The 8745-nt window shown below is 35.3% G+C and overlaps 1 long non-coding RNA gene across 1 annotated transcript; it reads right to left on the bottom strand.

Annotated features, from left to right (window-relative positions):
- Positions 1-1921: 1921 nt before the first annotated feature.
- LOC140170419 (uncharacterized) lies at positions 1922-6679 on the bottom strand. Its single transcript, XR_011861543.1, has 2 exons — positions 6107-6679; positions 1922-3253 (listed from the first exon to the last, which is right to left on the bottom strand). It is a non-coding gene; the product is annotated as an uncharacterized lncRNA (long non-coding RNA).
- Positions 6680-8745: the final 2066 nt, after the last annotated feature.

Here is an 8745-nt window from a genome sequence, read left to right as displayed (position 1 = left end):
TATCTGTGTCCCCACTTGTTATGATAAACATGTTTTATTAAACATAAGCCATTTAATTAATTTCAATTAAGCCTGCAAAGGCTAGATAATATTTACTTCAATTCTTATGTTATGCCTGAATTCGAAGTTACCTCATATTGTGAACATTTGACATTCATTGTGATATTTCTGTATATACAATTGAAAGCTTTTAGACTTAAACTTGAATTCACAATTATAATCACTTGCTGACTTGCGAGTTATTATCTTATCCGTGTCCCCACTTGTTATGATAACCTGTTTTATTAATCATGTTAAGCCATTAAATGAACTTCAATTAAGCCTGCAAGGCTTGATTATATTTACTTCAATTCTTATATTGTTATGCATGAATTGGAAGTGAACATTTGACATTTATTATATTTCTGTTTCAAATGATTACCTTGAAAACGTTTAACGCTCTGATAAAACATTTAATGCTCGTGTTAATTTAAACCGCATAATTTAGCATAAAACATGTTTTCAAAGTTACGTAAAACTTAAAACCAATTGATTATTCTTACTTACTTTCCGCTAAAACATGTAAACTTATACATGACTCACTGTTACTTTACTTTCACTTAACATATACCTTTATTGGGCGTGGAGGGTGGGTTTTTCAGTAGACGTTGATCTCTCGATGATAAAACATGATGTGAGTCAAAAACCCATTTGCATTTGCCAGCTACAATTATGCCAAGTGATTGGTTGTATCATAGCAACAACAAAAACCTTTAACAAAACCATTATGAATGCATTCAATAACCCTGCACCTGTTTTAACATAGGTGAACGCATATCTGAAATCACTGATGTGCATACCTCCAAGTGGATCAACGGCTTAATCCATATTATACACAAGGGTAAAAAAAAAACCCATTTATACGCCTGGCCAAAAATTTTCTCCCCATTGACAATTTGGTTTTAATTCGACTTCGCTTAATTAAACGCTATTGTCAATGAACTCAAAAACAACAACGTGGGAGACAACACTTTTTGTGGTGGTCATGTTCTATACCAACCGAGAGATCATCTGGTTTATTTACAACGAACATCCTCTATGGGATCTCTCAAGTATCTTATACCAAAGACAACTGCCCTACACCAGACAATACCATAATCTGCGCATATTTAAAGGCACAATATTTCTTTATGACGTTATTATCATTCATATATAGAATATTTGATTCTTACATAATGTATCACATACATAATCCGCACTACTTGGCACCATATTTCCAACTCCATGGAAAGTACCCAACCTGACGCAACATGAACATAATCTGCGCTAATTGGCACCAATATCCTATGGAGTAAAAGCCTAAAAGCCGTGACAAACATAATCAGCGCTGTAATTGAGCCCAAAAAGATCCCAAAACGCAGACAAAACAATCACGCGCATTTTAATTTCAATTTAAAAATTGAAAGGCCATCCCATTTGGAATTCTTATCGTGTGTATTTTATAACACCCAATTCCATACTTACACACATGTATTAAAGGTTACATGTAGTTACTATTGAAAATATATTCGATTTCAAATAATGACCATGTCATTTGCCATGATTTGTCATAAATGCATATAATTAATGCAGAATATCATTGAAAGCCGAAAATAACTGCCAAACAAGTTCCTTTATTTCAAAAGGAACTTGCTTAACACCCGCCCTTTTTTTTCAATTTCAATGATTCAATGCTCCTGGATGCAACATGGAACATGTAGCATGAAGTTAGCTGGCGCTACTCGGCTTTATAGGATAAAGAATTATTTCACTTTTGGAGCTTGAGTTGATGATTGTGATTTTAGAGTGGCACACGATTGGCCAACATAATTGCCCAAATTACTTTTGGGTTTTAAAGCGATTAGCACCTCGAGAACTGATTTTAAGCATTGCAGTGGCTAAATGCTTTACCGTATATTTTATTTCTTACATGTAACGGTTTTCAAATAAATGTTGAATAAAATGAACACATATATTTTGAATCATACATATCAAACACAAATTCCCATATCAATCATTTGGATTTCATACTGTCACTGATACCGAATAGATGCAATTGGAACGTAGAAAAACCTAATCAAAACCTTCGTGGGATAAAAGCAGGAAAACCTTCCAATTGCAGCGTGTATCGTTTCAATATTTACAAAGGATTTTCATACAGGATATATATACAATTTTTCTTTTATGAACTTGTTTTATCATTTCGCCTTTGCCAACTGTGAGGTTCATAGCAAGAGTGTTATATCAATATATGTTACCAACTTGCTTTATTATGCATTTCAGGAATTAAATTTCAATTTGTGTCCCCAAGGAAACCAAATTAAATGTATCTTAGACTGCTTAATCCTGTACTGTATACTTGTAGTTCATTGTCCTTTTTTGGTCATTGTTTAGCTCTAGTGATGATCATGCCGTTTCCAAATAAAGTTTGCTTGACTTTGTTTTGTGACTACAAACTACTTGCATTGTTTTTTGTTTTCATCTGAGCTTTCATCAAATGCCAATTCCATGCTGTCACACCCCTGACAAATATGTTGATGATGCGGTGATGCGACTATTAATATTGTAATCGACTGTGCATCGATTTCAACGGTTTCTCTGGTTTACAACATCGTTCACCTAAACACGTAATAATTCCTGCACATGTGAGAAACGTTCGCACATCCGGTCCTTGCGATTTGGTAGTTCACAGCACCTAGCTTGCAATTGGTGGTGAGCTTTTGCCGAAATTGCCTTCATCCTTTCATAGCAAGTGTGTAGAAGAATTTAAATATCACAGATACACATAGGTCATGTGGTTCTTGAATTATGTTGTAACAAACGCTGAAACAACAACACTTTTGTAAGAAGTGTGGAGGTACCAACTCCTTAACAACAATACAATAATCCAACACGTTTTCAAGCTGACGTTTTCACGGTATATGATTTGTAGAATTAACTTTGCAAAACATCAACGTTTTATTTTTCCATGACATATTGATTTAGATAACGAATCAATATATATATCCATGTGTTCATGCATGTCCACACGTTCCTGCGTGAATTTGTTTTTAATTTCCATGAGCTCAGGAACTTCGCCTTGTGAAGTACCGCCAATTGTCGCTTGTTGTAGACTGAACTTTATACCATGCATGATGTCCCCTACACATTTTGCCATGTCCCACACGATATTGTTCATGTTCGTAATGTTCACAAGTGGCCTATGCTAATTCCACAACATCAACACTATGAATTTCTGAAATGAAACAAAATACACAGCAAGAGACAACTGATGCTATACACTGTATGTCTTATACTACTGTTTTATGATATGCAGATATGATTTGTCTGTTGGTGTCTGTTCTGCCATGTTTCTTTTATAGACGTCTGTAAATTATAACTATAGGCCTACTCCTTTGTTTTTATTTTTAAAACGCCTATTTGTTACAAAATTGTTTGACATTGTAGCTCATTGTATGCATGTGAATTCGCGAACGTGACCTTTGCCCTTTCAACTTAGGCTTGTTTTGTTCTCTTACTACATTAGCTGTTTAACTATAATGAAAATGGTGGCTAACATCACAACGCACTATGCAATTAGTGGCTTCCTCATATAACTGCTCCCCTACTTTCTCATCTATTTTGTATAATCATGTATTCCTTGCCCGTTGCCTACATACATATACCTCTTAACCATATTTGATGTGTCCGCATACTTTATAAATACCACCTACAAACATGAATGCCTATATACATAATAGTTCGGCTTTTTAGTGTAGGCCTATACTCAAAAATATATTTCTTGCCTGTACGAATATGCCATGTGGTCTGCCTATGTTCCGCACTATTAGCCAGTACCTAAGGTATTTGCTAGCTTTTGCTAACCCTGTAATAAGCATAAGGGTTCTCAGATTTTACATTTGCACAAGTCAGTTTTTGTTTGTTTTTTTTTTCATTCTTTTTAACTAGGCCTCTCGTTCTTGCACTCCAAACGTCCTAACCATGGATGGAGTATAACTGGTATTAAATTGACAACCACCCGAAAGAATTTCTTTAAATACATGCCAACTACAATATTTTGATATGCCTATGTTCCATATTATCAGCCAGGGTATTTGCTACACACTGTAATAAGCTTTTAATGGTTCTCAAAATTTACAATTTTTGTTTTTATCATTCTTTTTAACCAAGCCTCTCGCGCTTTACCCGATACTTGCACTACAAACGTCCTAAACCATCGCTGGAGTTGTGCGAATGCACGAATTCAATAATATAACTCGTATTAATTGACAATCCCCCAAAAGAATCTCTTTAAGGTTATTAATTATTTTAAACTGTTGTGATTTGGTAGTTCACAGTATCTTATGAATGGTTGTGAGCTTTGGCAAAAACTGCATTGCTCAATTCATAGCGAGCGTGTAGAAGAATCAAAATATCACAGATATACTTTTATAATAGGTGCTGCGGTTCTTGAGTTACGTTGTAAAGAGGGCTGAAACAACAACACTTTTGTAAAACGTACATAGCTCATTAACAACAATAAATTAAGCAAGTTTGCAAAGTATACGATTTGTAGAACTTTGCAAAACATCAAGGTGTTAACTTTCAATAATATATTGATCTAGATAATGAAAATCGATTTTTAGATTGCTTCGACCAACAATACCTCGTCTACCCTTAAACGCATGTAATTTATAATTTTTTAATATTAGGCCTAAGGCCTAATATACTCAATTCCATTTATTTTGTATTTATTTTTTCTTCATGCACTATATTACCTGTATGTATTCTTTGATATAGTTATATTAAATTGTATAATGCAGATCCACTAATCGGTCATTTCTACCTTGTTACTAATTTATGTTCTTGAAGGACTATTTATATATTTTACTGCATATCTATATTGTATCTATCATTACCCTTACAAAATGTGTTTCATTTTAATCTACTAGATGCTATTACTCGAGCTCGTAAGCTCGTTATGTTGTATATTTATACAGTACTTAAACTTCATTTTCCTTATTTGTGACCTAAGTGACCATCCCAATTTGTTTACCTCCAGAAAATAAGATATTTTTTCTTGTTGGCCTTCTTTACTTCCCGTTTTTATATTTTACTGCATATCTATATTATATCTATCATTACCCTTACAATTGGGGTTTCATTTTGCTATTACTGTATCTGCTTATTATTTTTTATATTTATATTAGACCTATTACTTATACTTCCATTTTCCTTACTTGTGACTTAAGTGACCATCCCTATTTGTCAGATTGTTTTCCCTTCATTAAGATCCAGACTCTGCCATTATATAGAGCTGGTCTATCTCTCTTGATAAACAATAATTTTTCTTTCTTCTTATTCTGTTTTTCATTAGTAATAGAACCATGAATTTAGTGTAACCTCCTTGACCCTACCATTTGTTGCTTGATTAATATTGTTCCCCGCTAGTTATCCTTGTACTTATTGCCTACCATAATTACTAGCCTACTACTATTAGATCCTGTAATATTCATGTTTAGGCCTATGATTTTTTGAAGAAACCATGTCAAACTGAAGCGTCATTAATAGCTATAAACTCGAACTTGTGGGATATTGGTTTTACGTACTCTATCAACTTGCATTAACTCGAAACTGAATCTGACCGTGCATTTGTATAATAATTTTGATCCCACTGTACTTCGAAAGGCACCATAGGTCATACTACTTGCCCTCCGCCTTAATTACCATGACTGTGCTCATGTGTATTAAGCATGTTTGAACTTAATCTATTTAACTGCATTGTTCATAATTATTCGATCACTGAAATGCCCACGCTGGCACTATTTAATGTTTTAAAACACACCTTATCTTATGCCTTACGCACTCATTTCTTGGCACTGCTTATAGCGGGGCTTATAGATGTTATATGTGTAGGCCTATGCATGTAGGCTTACATTTAATAAAATTTCAAGAGATAAGGGATACGTATAGTTGCGTAATCTTTTCGCTACATGTATTAAATTAATTAATCGCTGTCCTTCATATTGATCCTCGTTAGTGCTATTTCTGTTATTTATTATTATCATTATTATTTCATCGTATAATTAACATATTAATCATAACTTGCCTACTCAAGTACATTGTCCCTTCCATACCGCCGAAAGACAAAGATTCCACCATGATGACGCACCGTCCTGCACAATCACGATCTATGTTACAATCACACCCTGATTGTTTTACTGTTGCCATTTTGTTTATCCTGTTGGTAGATTGCTATACATTGCCATAGAGCGAATGCAAGCATTAACATGTCACTGTTTTATATTGACATGCAGCTATTTAACCATAGATGCTTTAACCTTTTTTTTCAGTAGACGTTGATCTCTCGATGATAAAACATGATGTGAGTCAAAAACCCATTTGCATTTGCCAGCTACAATTATGCCAAGTGATTGGTTGTATCATAGCAACAACAAAAACCTTTAACAAAACCATTATGAATGCATTCAATAACCCTGCACCTGTTTTAACATAGGTGAACGCATATCTGAAATCACTGATGTGCATACCTCCAAGTGGATCAACGGCTTAATCCATATTATACACAAGGGTAAAAAAAAAAACCCCATTTATACGCCTGGCCAAAAATTTTCTCCCCATTGACAATTTGGTTTTAATTCGACTTCGCTTAATTAAACGCTAATGTATGTGTCAATATACACAAATAGCAATAGAAGTAATAATTTAAAAAAAACCCTTGAAACTTGACCAAGTGAAATTCTGAGTTAATGCAAACAAGAGCAAGTACAGATTGAACCGATTGGTTTTGGACAAATTAAAAATTACTATTAATTGACCCAAATGGTGAAATTAACATGTATTTGGACAAAGTGGTAGTGTCAATCCCTACTCAGACACGACGCTTATATTATACAAAGTGGTAGTGTCAATCCCTACTCAGACACGACGCTTATATTATACAAAGTGGTATGGTCAATCCCTACTCAGACAAGAAGCTTATATTATACAAAGTGGTAGTGTCAATCCCTACTCAGACACGACGCTTATATTATACAAAGTGGTAGTGTCAATCCCTACTCAGACACGACGCTTATATTATACAAAGTGGTATGGTCAATCCCTACTCAGACACGACGCTTATATTATACAAAGTGGTAGTGTCAATCCCTACTCAGACAAGACGCTTATATTATACAAAGTGGTAGTGTCAATCCCTACTCAGACACGACACTTATATTATACAAAGTGGTAGTGTCAATCCCTACTCAGACACGACGCTTATATTATACAAAGTGGTAGTGTCAATCCCTACTCAGACAAGACGCTTATATTATACAAAGTGGTAGTGTCAATCCCTACTCAGACACGACGCTTATATTATACAAAGTGGTATGGTCAATCCCTACTCAGACACGACGCTTATATTATACAAAGTGGTAGTGTCAATCCCTACTCAGACACGACGCTTATATTATACAAAGTGGTAGTGTCAATCCCTACTCAGACACGACGCTTATATTATACAAAGTGGTAGTGTCAATCCCTACTCAGACACGACGCTTATATTATACAAAGTGGTAGTGTCAATCCCTACTCAGACAAGACGCTTATATTATACAAAGTGGTAGTGTCAATCCCTACTCAGACAAGACGCTTATATTATACAAAGTGCTAGGGTCAATCCCTACTCAGACAAGACGCTTATATTATACAAAGTGGTAGGGTCAATCCCTACTCAGACACGACGCTTATATTATACAAAGTGGTAGTGTCAATCCCTACTCAGACAAGACGCTTATATTATACAAAGTGCTAGGGTCAATCCCTACTCAGACACGACGCTTATATTATACAAAGTGGTATGGTCAATCCCTACTCAGACACGACGCTTATATTATACAAAGTGGTAGGGTCAATCCCTACTCAGACACGACGCTTATATTATACAAAGTGGTAGTGTCAATCCATACTCAGACACGACGCTTATATTATACAAAGTGGTAGGGTCAATCCCTACCCAGACACGACGCTTATATTATACAAAGTGGTAGTGTCAATCCCTACTCAGACACGACGCTTATATTATACAAAGTGGTATGGTCAATCCCTACTCAGACAAGACGCTTATATTATACAAAGTGGTAGTGTCAATCCCTACTCAGACACGACGCTTATATTATACAAAGTGGTATGGTCAATCCCTACTCAGACACGACGCTTATATTATACAAAGTGGTATGGTCAATCCCTACTCAGACACGACGCTTATATTATACAAAGTGGTAGTGTCAATCCCTACTCAGACACGACGCTTATATTATACAAAGTGGTAGTGTCAATCCCTACTCAGACACGACGCTTATATTATACAAAGTGGTATGGTCAATCCCTACTCAGACACGACGCTTATATTATACAAAGTGGTAGTGTCAATCCCTACTCAGACACGACGCTTATATTATACAAAGTGGTAGTGTCAATCCCTACTCAGACACGACGCTTATATTATACAAAGTGGTAGGGTCAATCCCTACTCAGACACGACGCTTATATTATACAAAGTGGTATGGTCAATCCCTACTCAGACAAGACGCTTATATTATACAAAGTGGTAGGGTCAATCCCTACTCAGACACGACGCTTATATTATACAAAGTGGTAGTGTCAATCCCTACTCAGACACGACGCTTATATTATACAAAGTGGTAGTGTCAATCCCTACTCAGACACGACGCTTATATTATA

Source organism: Amphiura filiformis, chromosome 14, assembly GCF_039555335.1.
Source record: "Amphiura filiformis chromosome 14, Afil_fr2py, whole genome shotgun sequence".
Classification (NCBI taxonomy): Eukaryota; Metazoa; Echinodermata; class Ophiuroidea; order Amphilepidida; family Amphiuridae; genus Amphiura; species Amphiura filiformis.
Note: the sequence above shows the minus strand (reverse complement) of the source record. Positions and strands in the feature narration are given on the sequence as shown.